Source organism: Neoarius graeffei, chromosome 8 (assembly GCF_027579695.1).
Source record: "Neoarius graeffei isolate fNeoGra1 chromosome 8, fNeoGra1.pri, whole genome shotgun sequence".
Classification (NCBI taxonomy): domain Eukaryota; kingdom Metazoa; phylum Chordata; class Actinopteri; order Siluriformes; family Ariidae; genus Neoarius; species Neoarius graeffei.
The window spans coordinates 44794575-44804306 of record NC_083576.1 but is presented as its reverse complement, the minus strand read 5'-3'; the positions used below and the strand labels follow the sequence as shown (position 1 = coordinate 44804306).

General features: G+C 43.8%; 1 protein-coding gene across 3 annotated transcripts in view; it reads left to right on the top strand.

The window, feature by feature from the left end:
- Positions 1 to 455: 455 nt before the first annotated feature.
- Positions 456 to 9732, top strand: part of hdx (highly divergent homeobox) — a 54702-nt gene continuing 45425 nt past the window's right edge. For all 3 annotated transcript variants that reach the window (XM_060927664.1, XM_060927663.1, XM_060927661.1), the window contains exon 1: positions 456 to 574. The gene's annotated coding sequence lies outside the window, so the exon portion shown is untranslated. The remainder of the gene's footprint in view (positions 575 to 9732) is intronic.

Below are 9732 nucleotides of genomic sequence, written 5' to 3'. Positions count from 1 at the left end.
GTGCTTTTCTTTCAAAAATAAGGAAATTTCAAAGTGACCCCAAACTTTTGAACGGTAGTGTATGAACAGAAAAAAGTTTTGCATAGCCCTATATTTGTTTTTGTACCGTTATCAGCAACGTGGGCCAAGCCATCGAGCGTTCCCAGCGCGCAGTGCATGCTGGGATTTGGTAAAGGGGCGAATCTACAGGTCATTTACATGTATTCACATAATCTTTATTAAGAAATCATTCATATTTTATTATGATTTCATTCTCTGAGATTGGTGCGTGTGTGTGAACAGCATGTCCAGTGCACTGGGTGGAAAGTGGGTGTTGTGCTTGTTTTTGCAGTGACCTCCCTCCCGGGTCCCGCCCCCAAAGTCACGATGGGCGGGACAACAGCTCTCCGCTTTCATGCCCTGCAATTGTCACAGCCCTGCTCTCGGCCGCTGATTCGCTCCTGTCTGCTGCCACGTCACGATCATGAGTAGAATTGATGATCGGACGTTTTGATTTCATTGTCTGGCGCAGGGGCTCGTGAAAAAAAAAAAATCTGCTGAATTTGAGCAGCTGCTGATTTGTCAACAAAGAAAGGTATTTTTAAAATTAATATGGGGTTTTTTTATGGTTTTCGGTGATGCATAGGGACTGCCCGGAATAGGTTGGGCCACATTTTAATGTGTTGGTTTTAAAGCATTGGATATAAAATAAAAGTTTCGCGTGCTAGATGATGGTTCTCCAGGGCCTAGTGTCCCTGCCGAAACGCGCAATTCCGGTTATTTTCTCAAATCCAGTCGCGATTTACTTCGTTTTTCGTCTTTTGTTTGGTTAATGTTGAACGGAAAGTACTGTCGGGCTTTTCTCTGTTCAGGACTGTGATGATTCCTGTCCTGAATCGGACGGGTGGACGTTCGTTTTCCTCATCACTTCCATTGGAGATGTAATCGTTATTTCATTCGCTAGCCATGCGCACTAAGGCCTTGGAAAAGCACGAATGAAATGAAATGAATAACCCTTGCAGTGCCTGTCTCCTTGAAGCTCGTAAGGCAGCGTTATAGCCACGACTGTAAACAAACGGCTGTACAGGAATCAAATGCAATTTACAAAAAGTCAGTTTTCTGGAAGCTTTATCTCCTTCATGGAAACAGCAGGAAGCAACTGATTTTAAACCGGTTATGTGATCCTGCGACCGCTGCGAGAATGTTTTTAGCATTCGAGCTAAATGCTAGCTAGCTGCATCCATAATGTACCGGCCAACTGAACTTGCTACAGCACCGGGTGCCTTTGTTTAAGAACTGCTTCAGGGAGCACATGTAACCTACTTTACAAAATTTGCCAAGTCTGGTTTCTCAGCATTAACCCTTTATTTACATCCCAAACAAATTTTATTTTTTTTAACTTGTTGTAATGTCAGCAATCACCATTTTCACCAAAAAAAAAAAAAAAGAAAATGCTAAATATCGCATGTAAAAACGTATTTTAAAAAAAAAACACATCACTTAAGTCCATTATAACAAACATCTGTATTTTATTTTTTAATTACCCGTTTACTAACTTTATGTGAATAGAAATCATATATTTACATGATAAAGTTAAGTTTAAAATGAGACATTTAAGTACATAGAGAACATAAAAAAGCCAGAAATAGTTTTACATTATTTTTATTCACGGTGCGGTTTCCATCCAATCCTGCGCTCTGATTGGCTGGCGAGCGGGTCCATATCCTGCCATACAGACCTCTGGCGACTCGCTCGTTCACAACAACAAACATAGTAGCATTTTTTGGTCAACATTTTTTTTTTTTTTAAATAAGATTTATTTATAAGATTATCAAAAATCTTACATTTTTGCCAGCATTTCTCAGGAGAATAGCATTAATTTTACAGCATGGATAGCGATAACGACAGTGTTCACAGCGAAAGCGAGTTTTACTACCCTGAGGAAGAAGAAATAAAAGAAAACATATTTGAGGAGAAAGCTAAAAACCTGTAACTTGCTAACGCCAAGCAAAAACATGGCTGAATCCTGAATGACTCCTATTTGTATAAATAGGGGACTACATAGGCGGCAAAATGCAGCTTTTTTCCTGCCGTGGAAGTGCACTTGTATACCGAGGAGGAAGCAATTTGCATTACAGCCGTGAAATGAGGATTCAAACTGGCGGTTCGGCTCGGTTTTTCCTTTCAGGCGCTCTCGTTTTCTGTTAGAATTTGGTAAAGAAAAAAATATTATTTACCAGCTTAAGGTCGGTCTGTATGGTGAAATACCGTGACCTCAGCCTTACTTTCAAGACCTGGGTCACGGTATTTCACGACACGGACCTCCCAGCTGGTAAATAACACATATATTGCTACAGAGCTTGAGAATATTTATAGCTTATCTACATTCCAGAACTCAACTCACAATCTCTCATTTCAGAAATTTCTGTGATACATTTATTACTAAGCTGCTAGCAGGTTTTTTTTTTTTTTTATGTCCAAACTACATCATACGGGCAGCACAGTGGTGTAGTGGTTAGCACGGTCGCTTCACAGCAAGAAGGTTCTGGGTTCGAGCCCAGCGGCCGGCAGGGGCCTTTCGGTTGCCCCTTTTCCGCCAAAGCAGTTCCAGGGCTGGTTCGGGGCCAGTGCTTAGTTTGGAACCGGGTTTTCTGTTTCCACTGACAAAGAACTGGCTCTGGGGCCAGAAAAACCGGTTCCAGGATAGCACCAACTCTCTGCTGGGCCAGAGGAAAAAACCGCTTACATCAGCGGGGGGCGGAGTTGTTAAGACCAATAATGCCGCTTTTCCACTACCAACGTGGCTGAGTTGGGCTGTGCCGTGCTGAGTCGAGCTGAGTGGGGCTGTTGGAGTTGCATTTCGACTACAACCGCGCTGAACCGTGCTGGCTGGAAGTGGGTGGACACATTGGGTGGAGTTAGCGAAAGTGGGTGGACGTCACGTGATGTCGTTAGGCGGCGCAAACAGTGACATCAGTGACCTTTTAAGCGGTAGTCTCACGACCCGGATAGTAAACAATAAACATGGAGGACATGGAGTCGTTAGTGTTGCTGGTCTTGGTGCTGTGGCTTGTTGTCACCGACAACGCCAACAGATACTGGCAAGAGCGTATAGATGAGGCGAGGCGCATAAGGCTTCAGAAATTCTCGTAATTCGTAATTATTCTTCTTCCGGGTTTACGGTGTTTACAGATCCCAGCGTGCTCGCGGGGCGTGTGTGGGCGTGTGAGGACACTCCTCCTCACCAATCAGTGCACAGGGGAGTGTCTCCTCACACCCCCAGCCCCACTCGGCTCGGTTTGGCTCACTTCAGCCCCACTCCAAAACCGTGCGAGTTTTGGGGGCCGAGTAGGGCTGAAGCGAGCTGAGTCATGCTGCTCTGAGGTAGTCGAAACGCGAGCCGTGTCGGGCTGAAGTGAGCTGAAAAAGGATAGTAGAAAAGGGCCATATCAAGACCGCGAAAGATCGCCATTTTTAAGCGACGAGAAGCAGCAGCTGTACAAACACGAAGTCATCCATTATTATTGTTCTTGTTGCTGCTGCTGCTTCTTCCGTGTTTTTGCTTCGATATTCGCGCCAAGGTTTATGCAAACGTAGCAATGTAACTGACATATACAGCGACGTAACTGACGTATACAGCGACGTAATGACGTGCCTTCTCTTAGCACCGCGAGCTATGGAAAAGCAAACTGGTTCTCAGCTGGCTCGCAAGTTGAACGAGTTGTGAACCAGCACCAGCACTGGCCCCGAACCAGCCCTGGAACTGATTTGGTGGAAAAGGGGTATGTGTGGAGTTTGCATGTCCTCCAGGTGCTCCGGTTTCCCCCACAGTCCAAAGACATGCAGGTTAGGTTAATATGGGATGGCCTTGGGCTGAGGTGCCCTTGAGCGAGGCACCTAACTCCTAACTGCTCCCCGGGTGCTGTTAGCATGGCTGCCCACTGCTCTGGGTGTGTGTGTGTGCTCATTGCTCATGTGTGTTCACTGCTTCAGAGAGGAATTTCACAAGTGTGTGATGAATAAAGTTGTGCTTTATCAAGAAGTAACACTTTGCCTAAGGATTCAAACACAAAACACGAAGATAAAAGCAGTCATTGGTAACGCATATTATGACCAGAACAGTCACTGGACTATTTTCAAAAGTAAACGATGTCAGTTTCCTCTGTATCTGTTGTTCTGTATGGAGAACAGATAAACATCAGACATTTCAGTCACTCTATAACTAACAGGTTCACTAGTTATCTACAATTTGTAAGAAAGAGTTATATTCTTAATTATGGCAGACATCTGAGACAAACATGCAGACAGGCAAAGATAGACACACAAAGAAGCGACTAACTTGCTGAAATATTTTTGCAGCAAATCTCAGTTATGGGACCCCAACAGAAAATCAGTCACCTTGTTAAACACTTTTTTTTTTTTTCCATCAATCTTGAAACAAACATACTTTTACGGGGTGTTCACACGGCACATATTTGCATCGATGCTGCACCGATGTATTTTGTTGCGATATATCTTACACCGGTGTAAATTTTGTGGAGCGTTCACATGTCACAAACCTGCTTACTAGAGAGAAGCGTGTTAGCGCCGGTGCAGCCCCACTTGCGTTCACACGGCAGTTTTTGCGACCGTGCTATACGATAGTAATAATGCGGAAATGAAATATGCGCATGCGTGAAAATGTACTTCCTTTTCCCGGTTGTCATGGCATCACCAAGAGCCAGGAAAACAACATGGATGAAGACACCAGTGTTGCCAGATACTGCTGACGTTTTCCAGCCAAAATATGTTCAGATCCGCCAAAATGCACTTAAAACCCAATAAAAATGCACTTAAAACCCAATCTGGCAACACTGGAAGACACGCAGTTCTGTTGTTGATATTCACCATTTTGTAAGCGCAAAATACCAGGAAAAATAAAAATAAAAGTTGCCGTGTGAACACCCTTAAAGATCAAGACTCTATAGAGTAACAAACTCCTAAAAGCAAAAAGTGATGTCAGTTGAATAGACTGAGCACCACACCACCTCTGAGGGTCTAAAGGCCTCTGCATGCTCTTGCGACAAGGCTTTCGCAGATGGCTTTTCGCAGACAGTTGTAATTTATTGTTGAGCGGGGAGTAATAGGCGTGCGCGATGTTATTCACTGGCACAACGCAAGGGGGCGCGAAGTCGCTAGGAGTAGTTGGTGGGTGTGGTTAGTGGAGTGTTTATCCTCCGGTTACTTATAATGACTAGAACTTTTTTTATAATGACTAGAACTGGAGTCGTATAGATGTACGTACTTCCTCAATCAACCGCTCTTCATGCTGCTCCATCTTCGCTCGTGTTTTTAAAAATGCCGGTCGTGAAAACAAACCAAACCAAACCGGGAAAGTAGGGAAGCGGAAGTGCGTGTACAGCGGATGTAGAGTGGACCAATCAGAGCCCTCTTGTCTGCAACGCTGTCTGCGAGGCTTCTGCGGTGGTCACAATTTTTGGGAGGTGCGCGCAGAGCGTCTGCGAAGGTGGGGGGGGGGGGCTACGCAGACGCTATCTGCGACACCGTCTGCGAGGACTGGGTTGTCAGCATAAATTGGCCTTAACTGGTCCCACTCAGTAGTTTAGGTCCTTTTAGGGTTAAATGGGTTTCTAATGTATGAACCATGTTTTTGACCTGAGTAAAAAGGTTGTGTGCCACAAATAACACCTATTATGGATATAGTAATTGCATATTAATGATGTAATACTTTTTATACCGATTTCCTATATGTGGTTTCAGGGCTCTTTTTATGTGCAAAGTTCCCCTGCATAATTAAGTACGAAACAGTAGCCTACAAACATTACAACAAGTCCAGATTTATGACTTTATATCTGAACTTGTATATTATTACCAAAAACAAGACTTGGCAAATTTTGCAAAGTAGCCTCCAAATATAAACAAATACCGCCTGACTATAATAGGTTTGAGGAAACTTCTGCCAAACGGCTACCCATTTCATTATAACTTTCAGGTCATGTGAAGGCCTCTGCATGCTCTTGCGACAAGGCTTTCGCAGATGGCTTTTCGCAGACAGTTGTAATTTATTGTTGAGCGGGGAGTAATAGGCGTGCGCGATGTTATTCACCACCACAACACAAGGGGGCGCGAAGTCGCTAGGAGTAGTTGGTGGGTGTGGTTAGTGGAGTGTTTATCCTCCGGTTACTTATAATGACTAGAACTTTTTTTTTATAATGACTAGAACTGGAGTCGTATAGATGTACGTACTTCCTCAATCAACCGCTCTTCGTGCTGCTCCATCTTCACTCGTGTTTTTAAAAATGCCGGTCGTGAAAACAAAACAAACCGGGAAAGTAGGGAAACGGAAGTGCGTGTACAGCGGATGTAGAGTGGACCAATCAGAGCCCTCTTGTCTGCGGCGCAGTCTGCGAGGCTTCTGCGGTGGTCACAATTTTTGGGAGGTGCGCGCAGAGCGTCTGCGAAGATGGGGGGGCTACGCAGACACTGTCTTCGACGCTATCTGCGAGGACTGGGTTGTCAGCATAAATTGGCCTTTAGTGTCCTGTTCTCTGCTGTAGTTCATTTAATCTTTTTACAAGAGGCAGATAAGCACTGCTGGGTAAGGGGGCTCAGAGCGGCATGAATTGTGGTGATTTATGGCGCTCAGTGCTGCTGCTGGTTTAACTTATCAACTTAACTAGAAAGACTGGAAAACTAGTTTTGCTGCTCTTAGCTGCTTTTTCAGCAGTACTTTTTAAAGTAGGTACAGTGTCGAAATTGTGGAGTAGCAAACTTTAGACTGAGAGTTTCAGAGTGCAACTCAGCTGAGACACGGCTCGACTTGGAAGCAGTCTCTGAGATGATCGTCATCGTGGCACTGATGACGTTATTAACGTGAAAGTTGAACATTTGGAACCTGATCTGTTTGAGCAGAGTGTACAGATGAGAAGGTGGACAGACTAAAGTGCTGATGAGAATTCTCACATTGTGCGTAATGTAGGAAACCTTTAAAGTGCTAGTGTTACGAAAATGACATCACCTCTGGAAATTGTTAAATAGTTTACTGTCTAAATTGTATTTTAATACAAGACCAGGAACGTGTTCTATTTAGCCGGTGAAGTTTGGCTCTTTGAGTTCGCCATTACACAAATGCGTTCCTGGTGAGTTATTGTTAAACAGGAACTGAAGGCAAATTTCTTATTATCAAAATTCTATTTCTCGTTGTATTAAATATAGGAATGCATTTTTGATAGCTATTTTTGTCACTGCTATAGCAAGTTCATCTCATCTCATTATCTCTAGCCGCTTTATCCTGTTCTACAGGGTCGCAGGCAAGCTGGAGCCTATCCCAGCTGACTACGGGCGAAAGGCGGGGTACACCCTGGACAAGTCGCCAGGTCATCACAGGGCTGACACAGACACAGACAACCATTCACACTCACATTCACACCTACGGTCAATTTAGAGTCACCAGTTAACCTAACCTGCATGTCTTTGGACTGTGGGGGAAACCGGAGCACCCGGAGGAAACCCACGCGGACACGGGGAGAACATGCAAACTCCACACAGAAAGGCCCTCGCTGCCCACGGGGCTCGAACCCGGACCTTCTTGCTGTGAGGCGACAGCACTAACCACTACACCACCGTGCCACCCTCTATAGCAAGTTATGAGTGTTTAAAATGTTGTGTAATATCAGTCCATATGTCAAAGCAATGGCCATAAACAAGATTCGTTGAGACCTGTGCGAGACATTGTAGGGCGGAAGTAAAACGTACAGCGGAAGTCAAAGTGACCAACATCTGCCAACGTTCCCTGTGTCCAGACTTGCTCACTCATTCACTACTCCCTATATAAGGAATTACTATATAGAGGAAAAAACGCTTTCGGACACTAGTCCGTCACGCTGGTATTTACGTCATTACCGTCGCACGATTAAAACGTGCCAGATCAGTCGGCTGGTGGGTTTTCAAAATAATAAATACATGTATGTGTTTTTGTGATTAAACACGTATACTGAGCCCATTTCCCACATTTAATAAATACAAAGTACCTGCATCTTTCAGTTTTTTTTTTTAATCAAGGCTGAATACTTTCTTCTTTGCCGCTGCCTTTTTTTATTAAATCAAATTTGAGCCTTTTATTTTGATTTATTTCAGTGCGGACAGCACTACAAAATGGCGTCCCCACTATATACTGAGTCGGGAGTGATTTCGGACACGGGTTGTCAAAAGACTGCTGATGTAATCAAGCGGGAAGTTTTGTTTGTTTTGATAGCAATCAGGAAAGTTTGAAAATAGTAGGCAGTAATCGTCATTTAAACTCGTTTTTGTCCAATATTTCATTTGGAAAACGGTTTTCAGAATGGCGGCACTGACACCTGGCTGACACTTCACGTTTTGAAGTTTTACACAAGTCTTGTGAAGATTGCACGGATAAGTGACGCCTACCGCAGACCAAATGAACTACAATAGGCCGATAAGTATAATATTTAATTGCATTTAGTTGCCAATACAAGTCACGATATAAGGCTACTAAAACCGAAAACATAATTGAAGGACACGCTAATTAGGAAATAAAGCAAGTTTAAAAATGACTTCAGTGCCCCTTTAATAATTCAAAGGAAGTGACGTAATATGCGCAACGCTTGAAAGTTCGAGGCATGTCTGGCTTTGTCTGCTTTGCAAAGTGTAGCACATTTTTAGCAATTTTTAAAAATTCCAAAACAAAATTAAAACCAAAGTATGCCTCCTAAGAGGTGTGTCGTTCAACGCTGTTCAAGTGTAGCCGATTGGAAAAAAAGCGGAATTTTGATCCATTATAGCCCAAAGTCGGCAGGACACTTACAGAATGAATGGTTTTGATTTGTACTGACAGGACAGTTTGGTGTCTGCTCCATACATTTTTAAAGATACATTTGTGAGGAAAATTCACATAGAAGGATTTGAGCAATGTCTGGTACGCGGAGCAGTTCCTGTGATCTGGAAACAAAAGTCAGAAGCGCCATCCCAAAGAGCTCACCACACAGGAAGTGTCAAGCTTGTCTTTAGGCCCTTTCAGTGCTGGAGCTGGCAGGAGTGGGTAACGCGTTGTGCCATATGCATTGTGCGCAGCAGCCAGGAATTCATTTGGGTTAACCTCCAAAACTAATGCTGTGTTCACACTTATACCGGTACAAAAGTGGTATAACTGTATTGATACAAAGTATACCGGTACAGTTTAGTGCATCTGTCCACACTAGCGAGAAATGTTTGCGGTTTTCTTTCACAGAAGTTGAAATGCGCGTGCGCGAAATGTTTCCGTGGTTACCGAGTAACTTCCTTCCGAGAATATGGCGGATGAAACAACGTGTGTGTGCTTTTTGTTGTCAATGTACAGTCTGTATTTCTGGTGGTCATTTATTCAGTCGAATCGTATAAAACGCGCGAGGCAGTTGAGAAAGAAACAAAGAAAACGGATCTCCCTTTCTCCCTCCTCACTTTCTCCCTCTTTCCTTCTCTTCCCCTCCCTTTCTCTCCCTTTTTCCCCTCTTCCTCCTTTCTTCCTCCCCCTCTCCCTTTCTCCCCCCTTTCTTTGCTCCATGTATCTCCACGGTCGTTTTGAGCCATTTTGACATTTTATTTACAGCTGGAAAGCACGTGCGTATTGTATGAATAACCCGGAAGAAGTACAGGGATGTGATTTTTCCGCGAATTCGCGGAATTCCGCTTTTTTCACCTCAAAACTTGAAAAAAAAAATGTTTCCGATTTTTCCCTCAAATCCACATTCGTATCCT